This window comes from Eschscholzia californica, unplaced genomic scaffold, assembly GCF_041429995.1.
Source record: "Eschscholzia californica isolate CP2 unplaced genomic scaffold, dmEscCali1.0.p SCAF_6, whole genome shotgun sequence".
In the NCBI taxonomy this organism is placed as follows: domain Eukaryota; kingdom Viridiplantae; phylum Streptophyta; class Magnoliopsida; order Ranunculales; family Papaveraceae; genus Eschscholzia; species Eschscholzia californica.
This window is the reverse complement of record NW_028238483.1, coordinates 9,614,258-9,624,844: the sequence shown is the minus strand read 5'-3', so window position 1 is coordinate 9,624,844 and position 10,587 is coordinate 9,614,258.

The following is a 10,587-nucleotide window of genomic DNA, read 5'->3' as shown; positions in this document are numbered from 1 at the left end:
ATAGGAGAAATGCGGCCAAAAGCTTGAAGATCCGGCCATGTGATGCACTGTCCCGAGCCAAAGGTTACTGTCCGAGCTGGAGGTCCGAGCTGCGGTCGCGTCCTCTATGCCGAGTAAGAGTTGTTGCTGCCCGTGCTGGAAGCTTCCATGGCCGTGCTCTGTTGCTGCTGTGCTGAAGACCGAACAACAGCTGCTGTCCCGCGCGCGTACGGCACCAGTAGCTTCCGTCCGTGATCTGGAGCAGCAGTGCTGCTATTCCGAGCTGTGGACTGCTGCCTTGCTTTCCCGAGCAGCTCGAGCTACTGCCGGCCAAGGCTAGGCCGGCCTTGCCTTGGCTGGCACTCCTCCTTCTCCTTCTTCTCTTTTTCTCTCTCTCAAGCTCTACTTGTTGATGAAGAACCCTAACCCTCTCGCCTCTTTCTCTCTCTCCTCTCTTCGTTGATTCTATGATGAATGAAGAAGAAGATGAATAGTGTCTTTGACCCCTTTCTCTAACTTCATTCAAACCCTAGACTTAGTCAAACTTGACTAAGTCTTTAGACCACAAATGGGTGCCCATAAAATCTCTACACAATTCTTCTTCTCTTAATATTTCTTGGGCTTGGACTTGGTTTTGGGCTTTGATTTAGAAACCAAGAGAGTGCCTCAATCCTTGTCCCTACATCTTCAAATTCTCATAAAGGACTAAAATACCCTCAGACTTCTTTCTTCCATAACTTCCCCGTCCGAACTCGGAATCGACTTCCGTTTTCACCGTCGGATTCGTCAAGTCCTCCACTTGTAATTTGATTTGCTTGAAGTCTTTTTCTCTAGTTTTCGGCACATGAAATGATAGTGACAATTCTTTCCCTTTATTCCGATTTACATCTTTATCTCCAAAAATGATACCTAACAAGAAAAACACATAAAATATTATTGATAACACTCGATAAAGACTAATTAGTCTAAGTTAGACTCTCCAAATGTGACATTTTCATGTCACATCAAGATCCCCAAACTTAAACTTTACTAGTCTTCGAGCAAATAAAACAAAATAGAAGCCTAACTCACTTTCGGAGGCATCCCGGTTGCATTTAGCGTATGCAACAAGCCTTTAAACCTCTAGGTTACCCCTAGAGGACGAGTATTGTCTCGTGAGGGTTTCCATAGATGACACCCACAAACATCATGGTTTTAAATACACAAGAGTCCAACATCCAAATCATAAATAAGCATGGTTCATCTAGTAACGGGTTTAAGCATGTCAACACATAATGAATCAAGTAAATAAGTTCTTGTAAAAGCTAAAGGTCCCTTCACTAATGATCTTACCCTAAATCGCTAGTGTCATACCATAATGAGCAACATCTATGTTCCGAAGTCACAAAACTTTGATTCCTAAGTTAGTACATTTCGCCTCGACATCGGCCTCACGGACATACACTCCAAATATGAAATCACTCAAGAATGGTTCGCTCGTATGTGTGAGTCTGCTCACTAACATGGACTCAACACATAAAAAGGGGTGAGGACAACATTTTGGAATGAATGATCTTCGAAAAGGAATTAGCCACTAAACGGAGTGGGGAAGCTCACTCACCCTTCTCACCCATTCTACCCTCTAAGAATGCCTTATAAAGTTTAACGGATACTAGAGATGGATTAATGATGGTGGATTTCCGAGAATGTCGACCTCCTCATGGTAGAACCTCTTAAGCATTTCCACATTCGTGTCTTGCTCGAATACTTATTCATGAACATACACACAAACACACATATATACAATCACATCACTCACACAAAAGAGCTAACATGCTCAAACATAACATAAACAACTTTATTCATCATTCATTTTTTTCTTTTTGTCTTTCTTTCTTCTTTTTTTTCACTTTTTTTTTGTTTTTCTTTTTTTTTCATATCACTTTTTCTTTTTCATAACACAAAATCACATAAAACAAACATAACTCACAATACTATATTCTTGCAATCAACTTTTGTCATTTCATACTTGCTTTTGACATTCTTCATTCTTTTCTACTCATGTCTTCATTCTCAGGATGTAAGATGATGGATGATGATGGAGTATCCGCCTTCCTCTAGTTGACACTATTATTGGGTTTCATGAACTACAAGGGCAAGGTTAATTCGCTATCCTAATGTCACTCCTAGTGGCTAAGAAAGTTGAACACACGAGATCAAATGAGCTCTTTTAATAGTTACGAGGTTGAGTAGCTCTTCATTCTACTCGGAGTTAGCGCGGAAGAGTACACTCGAAGGACAATTTAGGCTTTGAGCTCTCACATGGGTTAAGTCTCCACTAATGACTACTCTAGGTCTCTTAGAGATGTTTCTTCTTCACTAAGATGTTACTCCCATAGTATAACACAAACACTCAAAGACTCGATTTCATGCAAAGACCATTAGCAATCACAAAACTCATAAACTCGACACATATGCATCAACATGTTTAAAACTATCACTAGAAACACATGCAAATCTACTCAAAATGTTAAAAAAATTTCAAATTTTGGCTAATTTGAACCCTTTTGTCTATGAAACCCATGGTCATGCATTGGTTATGGTCATATCCCGCATCCCCAAACTTAAAACTAACATTGTCCTCAATGTTCTAAGCATACACTCACCAAAAATAAAGAGGCACATCAATTTAAAAAGAAGAGTGGAGAGATATTACCATAACCGAAGGAGACAAAAAATGATACTACCAAGGCTCATGTATAAAGAGGTTCCAAGTTGATGCCAAGTTCGCGCCATCCCCAAACTTGGAACAAACCACGTCATAGAAGTAAAACATATAAGAAATGCTCCTAAAATATCACCAAATATCATAAGAGTGAAGCACATAAAAACATGACCATATAGAACTTTACCACTAACGCGGGTATACACGATTACATTGAGCTATGCAATTAGCCTTTGATTCTCTTGTTTTCACACAAGAGCACGAGTTATGTCTCGCGGAGGGTTTCCAGAGATGATACCCACAAACATCAAGGCCCATCCCAATCGACCTAACGATCATATAACAAAAGACGGAAGATTTGGGGGTCAACCCAAAGAAAACTATATACACATGGTAATCGTCTCACAAATATATACAAGCTATAACGTGCAAGTGAGACAAAAAGCGAAAAGAAGCCATCCCCAAACTTAGTGGATGCACGGTCCACTAAGTAAGCATGAATGCTAGGGGCGACGACTAAGAAGTCGTCAAAAGGATCGACATACAAATGAAGGGCCAGGAAGTCAATCGAAGGTAAAAAGTCAAACTCAAGCTTAGTGGATAAAACATCCACTAAGTCCCTAGACATGCTAGGGAAGACGTCCGAAGTGTCCCAAAAGGGGTCAACAATCGAGTCTGAGATCACGTGGAAGGTCGAACTAGACTCTAAGTGTAAGGCAATAGGCTCGGGGACCAAGTCAAGGTCCATAAGTTCCTTAGGTAAATAATCCAACAAGCTATCCGCTATCTCTTCAACTACTATGTTATCGACATCCTTAAAGGCATTGGGAGCCTCAAAGTTAGGCATAACACCTTCCATTCTACATAACCCATCCAAATAATCACAAGTGTTAAAGATTGGAAAGTTCAACATTGTGTGATTCCCAGGTTTGCTCGTAGAGCTATCATCCTGAACATCAAAATCTAGTTTAGGTTGATCAAGGTCAGATGACAATGGTCGAGGGAGTGAGCAACAAGGGTCATCGGTCAATTCATGCTCTAAGGGTCTATCAGGAGCTTCTTCGACATTTAACTTAAGACTAGAGTTAGGTGTATTACCCTCACCATCATTCATAGTCTCCTCTTGAGTTTGGGGTATGCAAACCCCTTCCTCGTCGATGATAGGCTCCGACTCAATTCTATCAACAATATTGAGAATCCATTCCGTGATCTCTTTTATATCTCGATTGAATCTAGTTTGATACTCTAAAACTAATTGGAGAGTCTCTTCAGACATCTCCTCGTAATAAGGCACATGAGTATAACTAGACGAAGACTCTCGCGGAACACGGATCATGGGACAAAAGTCGGTCAAATGGTCTAAGCTCGCACAAATAGCACAAACTGGGCTAATGGTCTCCATGGTCCTTTCTTCACTACCTACATGTAGATACCTAGACTCGACTCTTTGAGTGGAATCATCGAGTCGGGAATTGTCATCACTAAGTAAACCGTTCATATATGCTTGTCGATAGTCACGAAGACTTCAACGTGGTCGATCAATACTAATAGAACTATGGTCCTCATCAAATGACAAATTCATGCATGAAGGTGTGGTCATCCCAAATTCTTGTCGATAGTCTCGAAGACTCTTACGGGGTTGATTACCCTCGTGCTCATAATTCCTAAAACCATGTTTATGACGAGTCTGACCGACTCCATACATCCGTCGATATTCACCCATGGTTATCCTAGGTCGGTCAGGCTCAACTCGCCTATTCCTATCACTAGTCGGAACATTCCTATGTAAATTTATGTAGTCCTGATGACTTGCAGATGGTCGACTAGTGTTGGAAAGGGTTCGCATAAGGTCATTCTCATCAAATGACCAACTTGCCATGATCTCACAATGTTCAAGGATACTAACACACAATCGCAAAATGGGAACAAACACTTATAGACTAACAATCACACACAAGTAAAAAGGAAGAGATAGAATGTGATACTATCGAGTGCTCCTCTCCTTTCGTTCGCCTTTTCCTTAGCTTCTCGATTCCCTCATTTTCCTTCGCCTTTATGTCACTTTTGGCTCTTTTTTTCGAAAACGGTACCTAAAAAGAAGATAAAAAACTACAAAACTAAATAAAGAGAAAACGTCTAAGAAAGCAACTAACACAAGACTAATGAACAAAACAACAAACGCTATCCTAACTACTAAACCTATCCCCGGCAGCGGCGCCAAAAACTTGAAGCACCCGAAAAGGTTGCACACCCAAGCGGAGGTATCAAGTAATAACCGGTAAAACTGGAGTCGATCCAAGGATAGGAAGGTAGTTTGGATATCGAAGGGTCTTGTCCCTCGGTCTAGATATTTCAAGCTAACTTAGACTAAATAGGAAAGGGAAACAAAGATAAATGGGGGGTTTTGATGAATAAGCAATAAAGAAGAAAACAAGCAAAACTACACTAAACAATCAAAGTAAAATGGGCGAGAGAGATTCGAGAGAAGTGTCGGAGGAACAAGAGTCGGGAGGCAACAAGACTCGATTCGGGCAACAAATAAGCGAGAGAGGTGTCGAAGTCCGGGAATCCATAATGATAAACCTACGACTACGTATGATCCAATCTAATGTGTCGAAGTACAATCGATATTCGACTCCTATAGTAGATGTCTCTAAGTACTACGTATATCCGGAGATCATGCTTAGTCAAACAAACATCTAAATCGGTTAATCCCGAGTCATCGAAAGTGTCGTCTAGTCGCCTAACTATGTGAAGTGCATGACAAGACACATGAAATTATGACTTAGACTACGATCGATATCGAATACTTCGTTTCGCCTATTAACTATGCGAAGTGCTTGACAAGACACATGAACATACGATCAAAACGATAATCGAAATAAATGAACATTAATTTATAATCAAAACATCAAATCACATTAAACATAATCACGAATTCATCACATTTCATCTCATATAATCGACAAGCTAAAGTTAGCTAAACATAGTGATTGAATAAGAAATGGAAAGAAAATGATGAGAGAATCCCCCTTTTTCGATGTGGTTCGAGGCTAAGATCGTCGGAAAATATGAGTTTTTAGTTTCAGCGGATCTCCCCTTAGCAATTTTCTGGGTTCCCCATAGTGACCACCATCATCTTCTCCATTTAGAACACAACCTCCATTAAAGCTAACCCTAGCTTTCTCTCTCTAGCAATTTCTAGCTCAAACCAAAATCAAAGAACAAGGGAAGCGAGGCAATGACATGGGGAGTAAAAGCCCTATGATTTCTGGCCAAGAAAGTGGCCGGAAATGTCAAGAAAGATCCGGCCAAGATAGGAGAAATTCGGCCAAAAGCTTGAAGATCCGGCCATGTGATGCACTGTCCCGAGCCAAAGGTTGTTGTCCGAGCTGCAGGTCCGAGTTGTGGTCGCGTCCTCCATGCCGAGTAAGAGCTGCTGCTGCCCGTGCTGGAAGCTTCCATGGTCGTGCTCTGTTGCTGCTGTGCTGAAGACCGAACAACAGCTGCTGTCCCGCGCGCGTCCGGCACCAGCAGCTTCTGTCCGTGATCTGGAGCAGCAGTGCTGCTATTCCGAGCTGTGGACTGCTGCCTTGCTTTCCCGAGCAGCTCGAGCTGCTGCCGTGCAAGGCTAGGCCGGCCTTGCCTTGGCCGGCACTCCTCCTTCTCCTTATTCTCTTTTTTTCTCTCTCAAGCTCTACTTGTTGATGAAGAACCCTAACCCTCTTGCCTCTTTCTCTCTCTCCTCTCTTCGTTTATTCTATGATGAATGAAGAAGAAGATGAATAGTGTCTTTGACCCCTTTCTCTAACTTCATTCAAACCCTCGACTTAGTCAAACTTGACTAAGTCTTTAGACCACAAATGGGTGCCCATAAAATCTCTACACAATTCTTCTTCTCTTAATATTTCTTGGGCTTGAACTTGGTTTTGGGCTTTGATTTAGAAACCAAGAGAGTGCCTCAATCCTTGTCCCTACATCTTCAAATTCTCACAAAGGACTAAAATACCCTCAGACTTCTTTCTTCCAAAACTTCCCCGTCCGAGCTCGGAATTGACTTCCGTTTTCACCGTTGGACTCGTCATTGCCTCCACTTGTAATTTGATTTGCTTGAAGTCTTTTTCTCTAGTTTTCGGCACATGAAATGATAGTGACAATTCGTTCCCTTTATTCCGATTTACATCTTTATCTCCAAAAATGATACCTAACAAGAAAAACACATAAAATATTATTGATAACACTCGAATAAAGACTAATTAGTCTAAGTTAGACTCTCCAAATGTGACATTTTCATGTCACATCACATAATCATCTCACTAATGTTGTAAGCGGAATCTCAATCATCATATGATTAACACTAGTTATCAAGGATCATATGCATGAACTAATAATGAACTAGAAACTGAAAGAAGAATACCTGGATTCGCTTTCCCACGAACTAGGTTCCAATTACTTTATCCCGATGAGAGCTCTAATTGTTGCTCCTCTACTTGAGACACCCTCGTAAATAACTTGATCTCTCTTATTGGTTGTTTGCTAGAACATCCATTAAAGATTGAGAAGAAGAACCATTCTTCTTTTGATTCCATTAAGAGTCCCAGAAAAGGTAAACCGTCAAAACTCTTTCTGACCCGAATTAGGTAAAAACCCTAATATGGTGTGGCCGGGCACTTAAGCCCATTATGGGCTTACCCTGGCCGGCCCACCTACCTTATATGGTCGGTCCTGATCAATGCCCCTTTGGGCTTGATCAGGATCCCCTATAAGTGGATTTTACAATTTTCTGGGCTTCTCTTTCGAGCCCGATCCTTTTGATCTTTTTGGAACTATCAGACTGGATCATATCCATCTATAGGAAAGCTCCCACGAGTCAACTCTCTCCGATCAAGCTACCACTGTTTGGTGTAACCCATTGTAGGATCCGGTCTATGTTAGCCGCAGATTACTGAAGTAACCCGACGATCGTAAGCGGCTTCTAGCTAAATACTACGACACATAATTGGACCGGACTAGATGATCTTCCAAATAAAGCCATCATCATCCTAACTGATAGATTGTACGCATTGCCATCTTGGTCGAAGGACACTCATTCAGAAGGACATCTCCTTCAGACCTAAGGACTATATCCTTCAAGTCTTTCATCTCAAACTCACACTTTAGTTGATCCTTTTGATGACACATAAAATGGTCAACCGTTGACTGATGTCAAGAAGTACAGAAATCACCAGAAGCCCAACAGGTCAACCCGTCACAAGACAACATGACCACTTGGCCCAAGGAGATCCCCCACTTGGCCCAAGGAGATCCGCCATATCATCTAAGGACCTCCAACCCTGTTTCGCCTAAAATACAACCACGTCTGCCCTGGGATTCGTAAGAAGTATAGGGGGTCCACGTAAGCAAGGCTGATGCCTACGCCCTGAACATGGGAAGGCAGAAGCGCACTGCATGCTAACCGACTTCATCCCGAATCTTTCTAAAGATCTCAGTTGGCTACTGGCTTTAGTGTTTAATTAACTTCGGCTTCACGACTCTTAAAGGGGAAAACATCTCTTTAAAGATCTATCAACTCGACAGGATATCTACGAAGTATCCTTGCACATAGAAAATTCTAAATATCCAAGATACGAGATAAACTCAAAAAGAAATCCTAAATCTCCTAACTACGGAAGAGTAGTCTTAATCTCGAACGGTGGATCAAAACTGCTTCATCTATGTTGTCTATCACAATCGGTCCAAAGCAACCTATAAAAGGGCATCACATCACCTTCAACAAGGTACGTTCCCCAAGGATCATTCAATACTCAATATTTTAATTGCAAAGGGAAATCTGACTGTCTTGAGCGTCGGAGAGGTTCCTGAACTCCTTGCAGGTTTTCCCCCAAGTATCTAGGAGCGGGAGCTAAAAGAGGTACTGTCATCCATCGATATGGGATATTAACTATCCAAACGTGATTCAGCATCAAAGTCTCAATTCCTTCATTAAAAACGGCGACTGACATTTTTTTACATCAATAATTGGCGCTAGGAAGGAAGGCCGAACTCCAACAATATCATCAATTTGGTAAACCGAATCTCTACTTAGTTCTTTTCAAAATTACTTTTACTAGGACGAGGAAGTGGATAAAATTGCAGACATAACGGTACCTATCCAGATTAGAAATTCGCCTATCTAGATAGGGAATTCGTCTGTCGAGGTCACCTATGTCTGTAACACACTGACTGAAACAGAAAAAGAAAAGTTAACTGTATTCTTGAAGGCACACCCACGCATTCGCATTCGGAACCGATGAAGTCCTAGGAATTGACCCATCCGTCATTACCCACAGACTGAACATTAAAGAGGGTCGTAGACCGATCAAGCAGAAGAAGAACTTCGCGCCTGAAAAACAAGCAGAAATCACCAAACAGGTCGATAAATTACTGGCCTCAAGCGGTACCTCGATTGGCTAGCCATTGTGGTGCTCGTGCCAAAGAAGAATAACACGTGGAGGATGTGTGTGGATTACACTAGCCTAAACAAGCCTGCCCTTGCCTTCCATCGATCAACTGGTAGATTCCACATCAAGGCACGAGTTACTCAATTTTAGGAATGCATTCGCTGGATACCATCAGATAGCTATGCATTGGGCTGACCAAGAACATACCGCCTTCTTAACTAATCGAGGGTTGTATTTTTATCAGCAATTGCTAATCGGGCTGAAGAACGCCGAAGCAACATATCTACGACTGGTCAACAAAATGTTTGAAGAACAGCTCGGGAAAACGGTGGAGTGCTACGTCGACGACATGATTGTGAAGAGCGAAGTCCGAATGGACCTGATACCTAACCTCAAACTAGCCTTCAACAGGCTGCAGGCTTGCAACATGTAGCTAACCCTGAAAAATGTGCATTCGGAGTAACATCAGGAAAGTTCCTCGGTTTATGGTCAGTCTTCGGGGGATAGAGGCCAATCAAGCCAAAATAACAACCCTAATAGATATGCCCAACCCTCACACGCCGAAAGAAGTCCAGAGACTGATAGTGAGGTTAGATTCCCTTCCCCGCTTCTTAAGTAAGATGGCAAAGCTCTACCTTTCTTCAAAACTCTCAGGAACATGTCGCAGTTTGAATGGACGGTAGAGGCGGAGCAAGCTTTTCAAGACCTGAAATCACACCTAATGACTTTGCCTTTGCTGGCCAGCCCTAATCTGGGGGACGAGCTGACAGTCTATTTGTCTGCTTAAAAAAAGTTGTGTCCTTAGTAATTATAAAGACGATCAATGAGGTAATGCATCCCGTATACTTTGTCAGCGAAGTACTATCCAGAGCAGAACTGAACTACCCCATGGTGGAGAAAATAGCATACGCGCTTGTCTTAGCGCCAAAAACTGCGGTCTTAGTTTCAAGCAGATATAGTACAGACAGATCAACCCCTCAAAAACGTACAATAGAAGATGGATCTATCTGGATGATTGGTGAAGTGGGAGGTAAAACTCAACGAGTTTGATATAAAATATGTACCAAGGACGTTATAGAGGGACAAGCCCGAACAGATTTCGTATCTAAGTGCTCTGTTGCAATGATGGAGCTCGACCCCGAGCTGGTTTGGAACCTTTTTATAGGCGGAGCTTCAAGTGAAACTCAGAAGGGGGCGAGAGCCGTCTTGGTCAACCCGGAAAGAGAAAAAACATTCCAAGCCACGACATTCGAATTTTCGGTCATCAATAACGAAGCAGAATACGAAGCCCTGCTGGTAGGGCTAAGGATGGACTTATGAGCAAAGGCCACAAACATACAAGCCTACAATGACTCGCAGCTCTTGCTGAACCAGATTAACGGGGACTACGAAGTCAAGGGAATCGACATCGCAATGTTCGTAGAAAAGGTTAAAGAGTTGATTAAACAACTCAAAAAATTTGTT